General features: G+C 44.9%; 1 protein-coding gene and 1 long non-coding RNA gene across 2 annotated transcripts in view; one reads left to right on the top strand and one right to left on the bottom strand.

The window, feature by feature from the left end:
• LOC144376282 (uncharacterized) overlaps positions 1 to 2,578 on the bottom strand; it is a 36,564-nt gene extending 33,986 nt beyond the window's left edge. The window contains exons 1-2 of the long non-coding RNA XR_013436571.1: positions 2,474 to 2,578; positions 1,644 to 1,814 (exon numbers count right to left, since the gene is read on the bottom strand). This is a non-coding gene — a long non-coding RNA (uncharacterized LOC144376282). The remainder of the gene's footprint in view (positions 1 to 1,643; positions 1,815 to 2,473) is intronic.
• LOC101961715 (schwannomin-interacting protein 1) overlaps positions 1 to 17,135 on the top strand; it is a 549,493-nt gene that overhangs the window by 304,107 nt on the left and 228,251 nt on the right. The gene's annotated exons all lie outside the window — the stretch shown is intronic.

Raw genomic sequence — 17,135 nt, 5'->3', positions numbered from 1 at the left:
TTTCTTAGAAATTATTTCCCTCAATTTTTAAGAAAGCTGAATCCAATGAGAGGATGAGTGAGCAAAAGCTTGGTAAATGTTGCACACATCAGTAATCACCAGCATTATTTCAACCAAGTGGGGAAATGAAGCAGAGGAGAATCTATGCAGGAAGCTGGGTCAATGTGAAGAGTCTGAAATATGTGCTTAGGAACAGAATATTTGCACCCAATACAAGTATGTGTTCTTAATGTTCAGCATGCATGTCAGCATTCTCTGGCTTATTATTTGGTAATTGATAACAAAGCTGCTGTGGCCCTCGGGATGGCTGAGTCTCTCACATTATCACCTTGCTGTGGAGCAGCATAACCAAGTGGAAATGGAGAGATTTTTTTTGTCAAAGATTTCTTTCTGTAGGCAAGATGCTACTTTTTTTCTAAGACTCTTTGGCTGTTGACTATTTTATAATCATTGGCATAAATATAAAAGTGGTAAACAATGTTTATTGTCTGCAAGCAAGCGCGTCTGAATCGGGGTCTTTTACAGTCAGCCATTCCCCATGCGTCTCAAGAATGCGATAGGCAATCAGAGAGTGATTTATCTGACTCATTGTGGAGCAAGAACCAAGAAAAATCTAAACATCATTTGGTTCACTCATGTGCACAGTGCAAATACAAAACAGTGAGCCGTCTGAACTCTGTCCTAATATTCTAGGCTGTAAACATAGTATTTGAAAATTTGTTTTTATTGCTTCCCTTAATTTTCCTTTGTTCAGTCATAGGGAGAAACACAGAAACAAAGTAAATGTAATGGAGTGTCATAAAAGAAAGATAGCTGAAACTCCAGGCCAGAGATGCACCGGAAAAATAATTCCTTAGTCTTTCCTGAAGTAGGATGCAATGTTCCAGCCACAAGACCAAACCCCAGCCCTGGTAATCACCTCCGTTTATAATGCCTACAGGAAATGCCCCAGGGGCTAAGATAATGCCTTATCACACTGGTCTAGGCCTGCCAAGCTGCAGCCCTAGTTGCATTTCAAAAGAAAGAGTGCATTGGTGTTGAGTGACCCTCAAGTCCCAAGACAAACTCCCTATTACAGAGGCACTTAGTTATTTTTGAGTGTGACCAATGAGGATGCTGAAAGTTAACTTGACAAAACAACACCAAGAAACTACATGGTGTAAAAAAAATAAGGCACAAGTTAACCACTTTGCTAGTTAGATTAGTAGGTAATTGGTAATTACCCTTGTGGCCACATCATGAAGGCATAGTCTGGAAAATAAAATGCTTCTCCAAAATGAGCTTCCTCCAGAAAGAAAGAACCACATTGAGTCCTGCCAACAGATTCAGGAAGCAAGCCTTTGTTAGCGTCTGCGGAGTCAATGCTGGGGTGCAGGAATGGGTTTGCTCGGGGAATGGTGGCTGCCTTGACAGCACCTGCAGCCTAAGGTTTTCATTCTGTACTGGTTGTCTTCTTGCTGTTGGATCTAAGCATGGTGGGGGTGAGCTATGTTCCATGCACCACTCAGACTGGGCTTTGCCATCCTTAGCACGTGCTCCCAGGGTTGCCCCAGGAGTCAGCACCCACCAGCAGATGAAGAGGAGAGAGAAGAGGGGTGGGTACTGAGGGCCAGTCTGGGTGATATGTGGCCACATTCACTCACCAGGGCACAGTTGCACAGCCACAGCTAAATCAGTGGAAGAACAGATGTGTGGTCACAGGTTCACTGGGTGTCCTAGAGCTGAAGGAAGGAGGAAGGCTGGAAATCCAGTAGTCAGTCTGCACAGGAGGTGTAAGAGAAGTCTTTTTGCAAACCTCTGTTTAGTCTGATAATCTGGAATAGGGAGAGAATGTGAGCCGTGTCTTGACATCAAGCCAGCTTTATATCTCTAGGAAGGCTTCTCTATTCACTTATCCCCTCGGGTCTGATGAACATTCCATGTTTCCCAAATCTGCTTTTCACAGAAAAAAAAAAAAGCTTCTTAACAGCACATCCTGTCAGATACAAAGAGAAGCAAACACAACTGCTCCGCACTGTTCTGAGCCCCAGTTTCCTTACTGTAAAACAAGTATACTATTGAATTTAACATCACTCAGCACATTTATGTCCCCAGATGCAGAGAACTGTTTAGGCACCACATCTTGGGAGAGACAATGATGTCATAGTATCATGATAAAGGGAAACAGTAGGCACAATATTTTTTCAAACACCCACCACGGTGCTCAGCACACGTTATGACAGACACTAAATCTTTGTGACTTCCCCTTTTATCTTGATTCTCAACTCATGCACCAGCCCCATGTTCCTCTGCAGGCTAGGAGGAGGACCAGTTACCTCAGAGGCTTCTCAGGCCACTGCTCTAACGCTGGAAGCAGGCCAGCTTGCTCCTGTCTGTGGGCTTAGCCTCACTGCCATTGTACCCAAAGTGACCTGGATGTAGCCTTGGGGCACGTCCTCACATCTTCCCACTCCTGTTCCTGACTCTCTGGTACCTGGTTGGTTGATCTCTCTGGTATCTGCTTCCTCCTGCTCAGTTTCTGTCTTCTGCTATCAATACCAGAACTTCCCTACAGCAGCTTTGTCCTTCCTGGTGACCCTGGGGTAATGCAGAGAACATTACTGGGCTGTGGAATCTTGGAACAGCATACTGACCCTTTCCTGACCATTGCATTATAGAAGCATTTAATTGTCTCAAGAAGGGTCAGCACTCACTGTCTATAAAGGATCGCATGGAGACCAATGAGGCTTACAAGTCATATACAGTGTCTGTATATAGATTTTTTTGTGTATTTGTTTTCCTCAGGCACTCAAAAATGAAAACAACAACAATAACAACAAAACATTCTCAGCTTATGGGCCACACAAAGCACATAGGGGCTAGATTTGCCCTGCAGCCTGGTTTGCTGACCCCTGGCCCAGAGCTGCACCACCCCATATGGTGGCCACTAGCTACAGAAAACTACTTGGGTTCAAAATTGATTTATTTGAAATTGCATAAAACTCAGCTCCCTGTTGTACCAGCTCAGCCATATTCCAGGTGCTTAATAGCCACATGTAACCCCATTTTGCTGCCAAGTTGGACAGAAAAGACAGACCTTTCATTATCAGTCACAGAAGATTCCACTGGTCACCACAGGCATAGAAACCAGTGCAAACTGGCAGCTTCCGTAGCATTTTATTTAGATTAATAAGTTTCCACACTGCAGCCCCTTTTCCACATCTGCTCCCTCCTCCTTCTGGGAACCTCACCCACCTCATCACCTGAACGATCCACATCATTTCCTCACAAATCACAGTACCATGATCAGGAAAAATGAAGCAGCAAGCTTGGTAAACTTGAATTTTGCCTGCAAATTATTCATTTCCTGATAATCTAGACTCTTGATGGAAATTAGTCAATCAGTCCTCAAGTCCCCCAGAGGTCAAGGCTGTGTCCTACTCGGTTCTCTCTATGCTGTTCCAGTTCCAGCACCAATCTGTCCTCAAGCATCAGGACAACCTCAATGCTCCCCTGCAGACAGGAGGAATGAGGAAGTCAGCTCTCAGATCTGGCTGCATCCCAACCACTGAAGACAGAGCTCTGGGAGCTGGGAAGCAGGGTTTTAGAGGACACTGCCCTTCCAAGGTGCCACCAGGAAGCAGGGGGAGGTGAAGTCACAAACCAACAGCTCTAGGTGAGCTGGCTACTCTGCTGGAAGGCCAGAACCTACTGCTGTGCTTTCAAGAATTCCATGAGCCTATTGTTAAACAGACATTATTTTAACCTAGATTATATAAACTTTCAGTGAACTGCATTTAGAACAAAGGCAACAAGTGCGAACGTCATCTCTTCTTGATGACCTCTCTGCCTTGGGCTGTCACTCAGCTCTCAAGGTTGGGTGTGAGGTGCCGTACACACAAGGGAAAACATACCATTTTTGCACATCTCCTCCGGAGTCCTCATTCAAGGATGTCCTCTTGAAATCAACCATAGTGGAATTTCTGTTTTGTTTTTACCCAGAAAGCCACTAGCTGAACAGTCTGCTCCTACGCAAGCCAGAAGAGAAGAAATGAGACATTAGGGAGCTTCCCGACATCATCCAGAAAAGGCAGGACGGAGGTCCTCAGAAATAAGGGTTGGAGGTCCTGCTGGCCCCGACCGCAGAAGAAGCAAGTGCTAAAGGAGCCTGGTAGCCCTCCATGGCCTCTCAACAGGCTGCTGCCAGCCTCTTAATAACACCTGCCTTTGGGGCTTGTGCTGCAGCCTGCTATCAGGACTCCTCTGGATTCCCAGCCCACCTCTGGTTAGATAGCACAGATTACAAACCAGCTGCAGTCCCAGCTCATGTTCACCTCCCTCTAGCTCCTCCATGGAATGATCTTGCAGATTTTCCTCCCAAGCATAGGTCTTTGCTCTTTCCCCACTTGCCTTCCTGGCCCAGACAGTCCTGCTGGTGTGCTTCTGAGTTTCTTCCAGATCGGCCTTTGCCGTCTTGAGCACAAGCTGCCAGGGTTACCCCGAGAGTCAGCACCCACCAGCAGATAGAAGAGAGAGAGAAGCAGGGGCAGCGGGTCCTGAGGGCCGGCCTGGGTGGTGTGTGGCCACATTCACACAGTCGCACAGCCACAGCTAACCATCACATGGCTACAGGGAATAGTGCCACAGGTGGCCAAGGGACCATTCTGAATGGGGTTTTAGCAGGATACTAACTTTTATAGCTATGTTTGCATTTGTCAAAGGCATTTTTATAAAAATCAGATGGGATTTTTTAAGGACCTTATGAGAAACTGTTATAGATATTAAACAACCTAATCTAAGGGTAGTCATAAACTGCAGAGATTAATGTATGTATTGTATTAAAGACATTTCACAGAAGAGTAGAGATGCCTTATACCAGCCAGAAGGCACACCCATCTAACTCTCGGTAGAAATTACTAAAAGGCATCCTCTCTGGGTGACCACAGGGCGGAGGGAGACCAGTCACAGAGCCACAGTGGACAGCAGCTGCTCTCTCCTGAAGGAGCCCAAGGGCACAGCTGGTCTCTCATACTTATGACTGGGGGAGCACAGGGAGTCCTGGGCTGGAAAGGGAAACCTGTGATGTAAGAAGTCGCTTTCTCCATCAAGAGGCTCCAGTGCTGCAGAGATTTTGGAGGAAAGAGAGGAAAGTCCTGGGACATGGCCATAGCGGCTCAAGGGGCAAAGCCAGCAAGCAGCATAGGGTTTGATGGGGAGGGGCGATATGTGGCCCAAGGTTTACTGTTCTTCTCCAAGAGTGAGTGAGGATTGACTTAACCCCCTTGTTATAATTTTTTACTTACAAAATGTTATTAAAATAGTAATGAGCAAAAAAAAGGGGGAAGAAGGAAGGAAAGAAGGAAGGAAGGAAGGAAGGAAGGAAGGAAAGAAGGAAGGAAGGAAGGAGGAAGGAAGGAAGGAAGGAAGGAAGGAAGGAAGGTAGGAAGGTAGGCATTTTTACACACAGAGCTGGGGCTGGGCTTTCTGAGGGGTGGCTCTTGACACCTGGTACCTGTGTAATAGTGTCAGTGCCCTGCTGAGCACAGTGCCCCAAAGTCCAGAAGCTGGGGTTCTTCAGAGCCTCAGCAGGTCACAGCATAGCCGTGAGAAGACCAGCACGCGCAGCAGTCCCTCTCCACCCAGGGAGCCGCGTTAGCACCTGTACCTCCCAGGCAGCGCTCTGTCCTCAAGCACTGGTGTGCGCCAAAGCTCTGGAAGTCACGCTTCATGGAACTGCCAACAGTTCTATTCACTGACCAGGATGTTCAATGGAAAGTCAGTATTGTTTTTGTCCGTGTTGGGTTCCCTTTGCCTGACTTGTAAGAGACGCTCGATGCTCCATCAGACTGTGCTCCCAAATGGTGGGTCCACCAACCCCGATGCTGAGCTAGGCCTGCGGCTCGGCTTGGGGATAACTCCCTGCCTACAGTGCAGTACTGCCACAAAATGCCTCATCAGAAAATACAGTGCCCACTGAGATTTAAAATTCCTGTGAGTCTGACACTATTAAAGAAAACATTCCCCCCTCACTTTTCCAATCAAACAGATCAATTTTCAAAGATCAGCGATTACTTAGTGTTATGAAATTTAAGTATAGCTATCCTCGTTTCATAGGGTGTTCACAATGCATAGAGCACAGTGACAATATTGGAACAAAGGTCAATTAAAAGAAAGTGGAAAACAAAAGAAGCAGAGAAACCCGAGTGCTTCACCATTCAGTTAGTGTGTCACTTTAACCTGGAATGGAGCAGGCATGGTGAGGAATGCTCTGTGACAGCACTGTGGGTTCTGCCCGTCACCCTTCCTAACCATGTCTACAACAGCAGGCCCTTGAGGCTGGACACATGGCCCTGGTGTGCTCCCTGTCAGCATGTGCAGGCCATTAGTGACCATGTGACAAGGAGCATGTGCAGGCCATTAGTGACCATGTGACAAGGCTAAGCTGTCCACACCGGTGCTATTTCATTTTTCCTCTGGTTACTTTCCCTGGTTCTGCTTTGTCACCACTATGTGACAAAGGGGGGACCAGACAATACTATCTCACCCAGTACCCTGCACCCAGTAGAAAGCAAAAAGATATGTGTGTGTGTGCTTAAATCTTCCGTGGAGATCTAGGGAACTCTAAAGAGATGGTTTAGAATTTCAGGAAATAGAGCATGATGTGTTGTTCTAAAGAGACACGTTTCCTTCAAGTTAGAAAAACATAGGGGTCTCCACGCCGCACCCCAAAACTCAGGAGCCTGACTTCTCGGTGTGCATATTCCTCCGCCCTTCCCTGGGTCTTCTCTTCTCTCCTCTCCCCTTCAGGATTTCTCAAGTACAGAAATCGAAAGCTATTTCAAAAAAGAGCATTGTATTCAGCCTCTCCCAATGTCACCTCTGGTGCTTCTATTTCTTGAATTTTAATGGTGCCTGTGCTATAAAATAGGTGTTTTTCAAAAGAGCACAGGATCATGCATTTCTCCTGGAGAATTGTCAGTGCCTTGGCCATTTTTCACGTTAGGAATGACTTTAGGAGTGACTCTAGGAATTCATGAGAAGTCATCCTTCCCACAGGGTCTCTCTGCCAGAAATGAGGTAATTAAGGGTAGGCTCTCCTAGGAGCACGTTCGGGCATCTCTAAACTCTCAGAAAATTGGATTCACTCACTCACCAGCTTAGTGTCTCCTCCACTTTGACCCCTAGCTGCCTCCTGGAGTCCATTCAATGACGTTCCTAAGAGGCTGGCCACTTGCACAGCGGCCTGCAGGGGCAGTGACCAGTGACCCCAGTTGAGAAACATCTGTCCTGGGTGTCCTTGCTATAGAGATGCTGGGGTGTCTTTCAGGACCTAGGAAGTTGAGTGTGACAATCTCAAGCTTTCCTACCATAGATCATGCTGAGCTCAAAGAGAAAAACCATTTTATTTGCTCTCTGTTCTTTCTTGAGAAAAGATTTCTGCAGGCCTGCAAGAGATTCCAGCTGTGCCTACCTCTATAAGCTGGCCTCATTGTTTTAATTCACGGTCTGGATAGAATTCTGTTTTAAAATTCAATCTTTTCAAAGATTTCCTCTTTGCTTTACTGTTCACGATATGACATAGCCTCACACAGGGGCAGCTGCTTGGTGCCTCCAGCTATGGAGCCTCTTAAAATGGTACTCTACTTTAAAAAAAAAAAAAAAAAAAAAAAAAAAAAACGCACTCTATCAGGCTACCTCTAGGGACCAGAACTTGCTAGGCAGAAAACTCTGGAAATATGCAAACAACCACATTAGGCAGTTTATATCCAAGTAACTAGCCGTGAGTGGAGACTCTTGTGTGTCAGGTGCCAGGTTCCAAGGGCACAATTTTCATTCAGAAGCCACTCAAGCCTTTGTTAGGACAGCCTCAGTGTGTTCCACTTGTGAAGGTCCCAGAGTTGGCACTCTTCTGTTGGTCATATTGGTGTGTGGTTCATGACGACTCGATTCCCGTGTATGTGTGTGGTGGTCAATCAGGATTTCCATCTCCTTCAACACTTAATTTCTTTGTGTTGGGAACCTCATATGCCTTTCTCCTGGTTCTTTATAAAGTATCTGGTATATTTTTGTAGGCTCAGCCTCCTTGCGGTGGTCTGAGAGCCTATGGCTCCTGCAAGGCTGTTCTGTTCCCACCACCTAGCAACCCCCCCTCCCCTCTACCCATCCGTTCTAGCCTCCGGTAACCAGCATTCTGCTCTCTGCACCTATGAAACCAGCAGGCTGGGCTTCCCCCTGTAGGGAGATCTTGGGGTGCATGTCTTGCTGTATCCAGGTTATTTCACTTCACAAAATGACCTCCAGTTCCATCCACGGTGCTACAAATGACACGATTCCATTATTTCCTGGCTTAATGCTATCTGTGTGTCTGTGAACCACACCATTTCCATCATTCATCTCCCAGTGGATGTCTTAGTGATTCCATGTCTTGGCTAATGTGAGCAGAGGGGTGATCCACGTGAGCAGGTGCTGTCTCTACCACACTGATCTCACTGACTTTGGACACATACCCAGAGGTGGGCTAGCTGCATCACGTGGTAAATGGCATGGCTTAGATATGAGATGTCCCCAAAAGCCCATGGTGAGACCATGCAGGAATGTCCAGAGGTGAATGATGATGACAGTTATCATCTAATCAGTGGATTGATCGACTGCTGGGAGGGGTATGGCTGGAGAAGTGGGTCACAGGGGCATGCCTTTGGAGTATATATTTTGTGCCTGGTGAGTGAAACTTTCTCTGCTTTCTGATTGCCATGTTCTAAGCTTCCCTCCTCCCCCACGCCCTTCCACCATACTGTTCTGCCTCACCTCATGCCCAGAGCCATGGAGTCAGCAGACCTTGGATTGAGACCTCTGAAACCATTAACCAAGATTAACTTCCCTCCTCTGCTTTTCTAGGTATTATGGTCACAGCAGTGAGAAAGCTGACCTAAACAGGAAATGTACTTTTGGCCTTGAAATGCACCTCCGTGTGGTCTTCACAAGTTGTGCTGGTGTCCATTCCCACCAGCTGTGTGTGGGAGCCCCCCTTTCTCAGCCTGCTCACTCTTTGCTCTTTCACTACAGACATCTAATTGGGGTTCAGTGATGCATTTGATGGGCACTTCCTTGGTCATTAGTAATGTGGACCCTTTTCCATATATTTTTGGGCATCCCTAGATCTTCTTTCAGGAGGTATCTATTCACAGCAGCTTTTAAAATCATTTTTGTCCTCACTTTTCCTTTTCTTCCTCCCCTGCCTTACATCTGTGCTCCTCCTTCTTCCTCTGTGACCCTTACACCTACCTTCTATCTCTTCCTCCTTCCCTTTTCCATATCTCTGAGCATTTGGTCAACTCACTGCATTTACAGTTCATCCTTCCTCAGAGTGGGGAGGGGTCACCCTTTTGCAGAATGCCCAGGTAGGGTGTTTCTAAGAGTTATTCATCCCAGGGAATTTGCAGGTCCCACCATGCTTGCTCCTGGACCTGCGAATTCTCAGGGGTGAAGGGCTGTTCAGTGCACTTTTTCCAACAGCATAGCTAAAGGGCAACATGTTTCATCATTTAACCATGAGCAAAATCAGAGCCTCAAACTGGTGATATGATAAAAATATTTTCTACATATTTGCGGTATACTTACTCCACCTGGGTCATTTGCATGAAGGGGAAATGGACTTTATAAATGGTCTAGCTTGTCTTTGGAAAACACAGTGCCAACGTGACCACCATGGTGCCATTGGCCTCTGCTATAGACCCATCTGAAACAGGAAAATAAAGCCTTTCTGTGTTTCTGGCAATGTGAACCACAGAGGGAAGGAGAGAATTTGTGCTCTGATCGTTTCTTTTGCTTACATATGTGGTGCAGGTACAGATGACTGAATGAAAAGAAAAGGAAAATAGAGTTTGGGTAAACATTTACATTTTAATTTTCTGTGAATTTCTTGAGGCCCATTATGTGTTTATCAAGGCATATAACAGCTTTAAGTTAACACGCAACAATGCATCGTTAAGTGTACACCAGATGGTTCTGTTCTGCACCTATTACTGAAAGCCCTCCACTTGCCTGTCAAGGGGAGAAAAAAAAATGTGGTTCTCCCTTAATAACCAACACTAACCCATCAAAACCAGAAGCAATAACAGAAAGACTCTGACACATTGCTTTGATAAAATACTGCCTGGAAACTCATTAGTGTAACAGGCTACAGATGAGCCAGCTCACCTACTCCTCCGTGCGCTTCTGAGGAGCTGAGCAGGGAAGACACTGAACCAAAGGTTAAGCCTCAGGATTGGTTGCTGGTGCAGTTCCGAATGACCGGCACACTGGTTGCCCTCCGGTATCTCAAATGCAGAGGACCAGGGGGTTAGGTGAGAGCCACAGCTCAGAGTTTCAGCCAGCCCACTCAGAAAATGGGTAAAGTGTGCTTTGGAGGATCATAAACCAAGATGACACCAAGACGTTTGAGCAGATGGCTGCAGGGCATAAACATTCTCAAATGCTTTCTTAAGGAAGCTGTTTATGGGAGATGTGCATTTGGGCCTTAGAATGGATTAAAAGTAGTAGAGTTATAACTAGTTTTGCTTTCTTTTCTGTCTGGTTAATTTACCTCCCAGAGAGCAGTTACTTAAATGGGCTTTCATAGGTCCACCGTAGCAAATCCAGTGAAAAGATGACACGTTCCGCACAGCTGACAGACTCCTGGGTATCTCTCCAGATTAAATCTCAGCCTGGAAAAGAGGAGGAGGGGGAAGCAAAGCAGGGGATAGCTGGGAATAAATGCATGCATAAAACTCATATCATTCCTTAATTTAATTAAATTAATTGAGGCAAGTCTTTGCTCCTGTTTGGCAGGCAATTTTAGTGAATTCTGGATTGCAAATGTTTTAGAAATAAAGCAGAATTCAAACCTCTCTGAATATTAAAATGTTCCATGGAATTCACAATCTATGTGGGAAAAGGTTCTCTTTTACCTAAACTAATAAATTCAAAGTCTATTCGGGGAGAAAAAATCAGAAATAATAAAGTTTAAAGCAGCTGTAAAATTGCCTTGAAATATGTAGAGCAAGGATTTTCAAGACTACAGCTTTGCCCAGCTACAATTTACAAATGAAGTTCCAACCTCTATGAAAGAACAGTATGAGATGGCTTCCAGGAAGATTTGGGGCAGGATAGTTGAGGCTTCATCCCTATTATTCCCCTCTAATTCCCTCATAAATGGAAACCAAGTGCACCAGCGGTCTTCCAGTGTTAGGCTAGCAAGCTGAAATTCTGAGCTCAGGAGTGGAGGCAGAGCCATGCTGGGCGGTGCCCAGAGTCGCTGGTTGGCCTTGCAGCTGCGTGCTTTGTCCAGTGACTGGGCCTCCATGGACGGAGGCTGGGAGTGGAACTGGTGGCAGCAGGAATCGGGCCACCCACAGGTGCCTGGGCACAAGGTGCAAGCAGTGCTTAGTGGTGACATGCACCAACCAGGGAATCAAAAGTGCCACTTGCTGCAGTGCCACTGAGCTGTGGGTCCTGCAACCGAGCTAGTCGATTTCTGATTCCCTCAAGGGATCTGTTGCATCTTTCAGTACTGAGATAAAAATAAAGAGAGGAACAAAAGTAGTGCAGATAACGAGTGTGGTTGTTTCTGCAACAGAATTGACAAATCAACTTGTCACAGGAAAGCTCGGAACTGGAACTTCAAACCTTGGTTCTTGTGTTCTGATGAAAAAAATGTAAAGTCAGACACAAAAAGTCATGCAAGACAACTTTATTTCAGGTGAAAGTAAAGTAGAAGCAAAGTGAGGCTTAAGCAGAGAGCACTCTTAAGAGAGAGAGTGGTCCATCTCCAAGCAAAGAATGATGAAGGAAATGATGCTGGCCCCAAATTTATTACTGTTTGATGTTTACCAGGAGAACTGGGGACCACCTTCTGTACTCTGCCAATCAGGTGTTCAACTCCCCCCTTCATGTCAGGTGGTGGAGTTTTTGGTCCTCTCGGAAAGTGTCATGGTGGCCTTCCTATTTAGGGGGGCTTCATCTACAAACCAATCCCATGGTAATATGGTCACTGGGGTCAACAGCTGATCAGAAGGCACCTTAGTGCACCTGCCCAGCTAAAGGAATCTTCCTTCCCAGATAGTTGGAGACACTGATAGCCATAATTCCTCACTTCACTTCAACCTCAGTGGACCTTGTCAAGAGTTAGTCTCATTAAACCTGTTCTCTTGAGGTGATTTTCAACTAGCTTCCTTGCTTCTGTTTATTTTCTACAAATTAACTACAACCCTTTGCTTTCTCGTTTACTTTGGAAGTGGTATAAAGCAGTCCCTAAAGTAATCTAAAGAACATTTGTGACCTTGCCTGCATTTCACTGCTCATTGCTAGCTAGCTACTACCTAACAAACTGACCCAAGAGTTTCAGGACCTTTTTCAAATTCTATTAATTCAAATGTACTTGGAGGATTATTCTGAACACTTGAAATTAAGATGCTAAAAGAACGGCTTAGAATAAAATGAATTCAGATGTAAATATCAACCACCAATTAGACCTGGAAACAGAACACAACTGGCCAGCATTCGAGAGCCCCCTGCATCGGCTGCCAACCATTACCCCTGCCTTTGTCCACAGGTAACCACTGGTCAGACTTGTACCCAACAGATTGGTTTAGATGCCATTAGGCGTTGTTTTCTGTGTTTATGTGCAAACTCTTTCCATCTACGTCATATTCATGAGATTATTCCATGTGATGACTTTGCATTTCCATTGCTGTGTGAGGTTCCCTTGAACACATGTAATGCATCCAGGCCAATGTTTAAGTGTTTTGGGGGTGTTACCAGTACCAGGGCACTGTGGACAGTAAATCAGGAGCATTCTTGCAGATGCTGAACACATGCCTCAGTGGGGACAACTGAGGAATGGGCTTGCATAGAGGCTCAACTCAAGTAGGTGAATCCAGGAAGTATTCCAGCCTACAGGTCTACCATCGGCACATGAACTCCTGCGTGAGAATCTTGGTGAGGTTGGGCTGCAGAGGCTTCAGCCTTTCAGGTGGGCTTGCAGTGATACTGCTTATCTTCTCTGATGATTGACGAGGCTGAACACCATTTCAAGCATACTTGGAGTACTCTCTTATTTTTTTTTATATTTTTTTTAGTTGTTAGTGGACCTTTATTTTATTTATTGATACGCAGTGCTGAGAATCAAACCCAGTGCCTCACACATGCTTGCTAGGCAAGCGCTTTGCCACTGAGCCCCAGCCCCAGTCCCAGGAGGACTCTCTTCTACACAGCTCATGTTTAAGTTTCCTGTCTCTATTTATGACTTATTTACAGTTCTTCCTGGCTGGCATGTGGGGAGCCACTGCATGCTCCATCCATATGCCCATTATTAGTTCTGTGTGCAGTGGGCGCTTTCTCCCATCCTGGAGGCTGCCTCTTCCCTTGGCAAGCGTCTTGTGAAGAAGCTCTGAACTTCACTGTAGTTAGCTCTACAGACTGAGCACGAACCCACAATCTTGAGGACGCTCTCCCTTCTTAGCTGCTAGAAGCTTTAGCATCTCACTTGAACCCAGCAATTGGCTTGGAATGGATATTGCAGTGGACAAGTGGCCTGTCCTCACACAAATATCCATCGCCCAGTGCCATGGGTTAAGTTGGCCTTACACGCACGGTAAGGAGGTGCCCCGGGTCACAAGCGTCCACATGTGTGTGCACTTGTGGAGTGTGGCCACATCAGTTTGGAGCAATTAACAGCTTTACAATAATGAAATTTTCTGACCATGGACTGAGCATAGGTCCCATTTCTTTAAGTCTTTCTTCTTTTTTTTTCAAAGATATTTGACAATATCTTATGATGTTTTCTCTAAAAAGTTCCTTTTATTCCTAGTTTGCTAGGATTTCTCATTATGAATGGATATAGACTTAAACTCACGCTCTCCTTCTCTCTATGGAGAGAATCATTATTTTCTGATGACTTTGTTACAGTGATGAATCGTATTGATTTTCAGCCATTAAGCCAACCTCATGTTCTTGAATGAATTTGTCTTCACCATGGTGCCCTCGGCCCTGTGATTCCCTAATACTTGATTTGAGATTTTTTTGTGTGGGAGTTTATGAAACAATTGACCCCAAATACCTGTTTTGATGTGGTTGTGATATTTTATAAGATGTTAACATTAAAGTTAAGTTGGCTTTTAAAAACAAAGCATTCCTGTTTTCCTGTGTTCTAAAAGCTTTTGTGAAAAGATTGCTTTTGTATCTCCCTTAAACTTTTGGAAAAAATGTTAGAGAATCTGATAGCCTGAGGTTTTCTAAAGATTTATTTAGTATTTCACACATCTGTGGCTGGGCCTCCATGGACAGGGGCTGGGAATGCACCTGGTAGCAGCAGGATTTGTGCCACCCATGGCTGCCTGGGCACAAGGTGCAAGGGGTGCTCTGTGGCGATATGCTCCCACAGGGGAATTGAACCTACCACTGGCTGTATTATTTATTAATTTCCTGACAGCTAATTCTATTATTTTCTGAATGAAGTTCGTGAAGTCTCAGACTATGTTTAGAAATGCCTGTTTCTTCTTTTAGTTCTGTTTTGTTTTGGTTTGTGCTTTTTGCTTCATATCCTTTTAGTATGCATCTCTGAGTTTAATTGTTCCAGATTTTAATTGCTTTATCCTCTGGGGAACATCCTTTGGATAGTATTAGACACACATCTTCTGTCACTGATGCTTCTTGCTTTAAAGAATGCCTTGTTTGGTGTTCCCAGAGCTAGCCCACCTTCCCTGGACCTCATTCTGCATGGTATTTTTACATTTCTTTTTCATGGGAAAAGTGAAAGTTTTCTTTTTATTATATCTAGGACATTTTAAAACAAGCAGGATAAGGTTGGGTTTTCTATTTGTATCCAAATTTGTATCTGACTATCTTCAGCTCAGAGTGGGAATGCTAAGACAAAATGAGTATGATCAATGGAATCCCATTCTGTGTTTAGGATGAACTATAAATAATCTCCACTCTAGAGTTGAGCTTCATCATGTCACTGGAAACAGCACCTAGTGTACCTGTCGTGTGGTAAGAACAGCACAAGCCACCTTCATGGTTAGGCCAAACCTTAACAATTAACCAGAAAGCAGGGCCAGACCAGCCAATCATCAGAAATTAATATCGCCCCACAGTACAGTAGATTCACATCTAGTACATGTGCAATATTTGCTTATCATAAATAATTATTAATCATTGGGAGTAACTTTGTATTTAGTCTATAAGATATATTTGTTGATTCTCAATGAGAATATTTATTGTGTTCATAATACAACAAAAGTCCTAAGTTAGAGAGCCATGAAGTTGTCAAACCCCCTTTGGTAGCTATGGGCCAGTTGAAATTTTATGCCAAATTTTGTGTGGCTGGGTGGCTGGACGTGATTCAGGGGTGGGGATCTAAAGCGTTCATCTGTTTCCTGAAACAGTCCCCAAATTTAGGGATGACTGACATCCCATCAGCACTGGAATCCCGGTGCCCACAGAGCATGCGCAGGGCGTGGCTCCTTGACAGAACCTGTCCTGAGGAGGTGTGCCCACATCATGCTCCAACTCGGCCCGCCAAGCCACCCCGACCGGCCTCTGTGCAGCAGCGCTTTGTAAACTTGGCTCTTTTCCTCCTTTACGTCAAAACTGCACTGTACCAGGGAAAACCACAACAGGGATTATGGAGGAAAAACAGATTTCTTCCCGTAGAATTAAAGCCTGTAGAAAGTGTGCTTCCACTGCCACTTCCTAAAATAATGATGAACTATAAAATACTTCTAGTTTACATCCCACAGGCTGCTCAACAGAAAATTCAGGGTTTATATGTTTTTCAAATATAGCATCTGCTAAATTTTACCACCCTGGAGATTTTATCTTTGAACTCCTATTAAAATGTTATATGCGGGCTGCAGTTGTGAATCAGTGGTAGCGTGCTTTCCTGGCATGTGTGAGGCACTGGGTTAGATCCTCAGCAGCACTTAAAATAAATAAATAAAAAATGTTTGTGTCCATCCACAAAAAAAAGAGAAAAATGTTATTTGTGGTTGTCTATTCTTAAAACAAAGCTTCACCAATGTGGATAAAATAGCCAAAAGTAATTTAATTCAAATTGTTCCACTCTGTTGGTGCAAGAAGCTCTGTTGGAGATGTGACTCTTCAGATTGGGGGCAAGCTCCCCCAGGTTATGTTCCCATCGCACAGCACGAAAGTTGCTTATAAAACTAGCTGTCAGCTAGAGGTTTGGTGCTGCTTCCAAGAGGAGAGAGGGGAGATGGCCAGTTGTGCATTGGCTTTCGACAGAGTCGCTCCACCTGACCAGGCAATCCCTCAGGATTGAGATTTAATTAGAAGTCTTCATTTCTGGACAATGACTGAGGGTACCACTGCTGAACTTCAGTGTCTTAATCTTCACCTCCCCACTCCTTACACCCGCGCCCCCCACCCAGTGGTGGATGAGTCAACAAAGGGGGTATGGTGGTTTGGGAGCCTGATGAAATTGATACCGTGAGCAACCGTCTTCCATTCAGGTTGAGAAGACTTTTCTGCCAAAGAGCAAGGGGTCTGAACAGAGGCAACTGCGCATAGTCTACACAGTCAGCGTGTCCCTGAAACCAGCCCAAGGGCATAGGATGACGTGCTCAGTATTTTGGAAAGCATTAAGTCCGTCCCTCTGGCCTTCCAATTGCTTTCTAAGGGAAAATTACTTTCCTAAATATAAGTAGACACAAGTCTAGATATATATGAGCTGAAATTATTAGACAGCGTTAAGATGATCCCTATAATCAACCCCAGGCCTGTGAACCTCGCCATTGATCTGAAGAACTTCCTTTATGGCCTGACAAGCTTGCTCACTCTGGACATTTATTTCGATTTTGTTAGGCTCTCAGCCATGCCTATGATGTTGCTGAGGAGTAAAATATCTTTCATAACCAGAACCATAAATCTTTCTTATAACCACGAGACTGCATCTTTATGGCCATAAATCATTTTCGTTACTGTCAAAAAGTACCATCATATCACATTACAAACTAGAAAGCTGGAAGGCAACGTGGGGCTGGCGACCCCCATTAACTGAGGGTGGGCGAGGGAAACAGGGTTCCCTTCTGATGAACCGACTTTCCCAAATGCAGACATTTTTTCAGACAAATAGAAATTATTTATTTGGCTATGTGCTA

This window comes from Ictidomys tridecemlineatus, chromosome 3 (assembly GCF_052094955.1).
Source record: "Ictidomys tridecemlineatus isolate mIctTri1 chromosome 3, mIctTri1.hap1, whole genome shotgun sequence".
Lineage (NCBI taxonomy): Eukaryota > Metazoa > Chordata > Mammalia > Rodentia > Sciuridae > Ictidomys > Ictidomys tridecemlineatus.
Note: the sequence above shows the minus strand (reverse complement) of the source record. Positions and strands in the feature narration are given on the sequence as shown.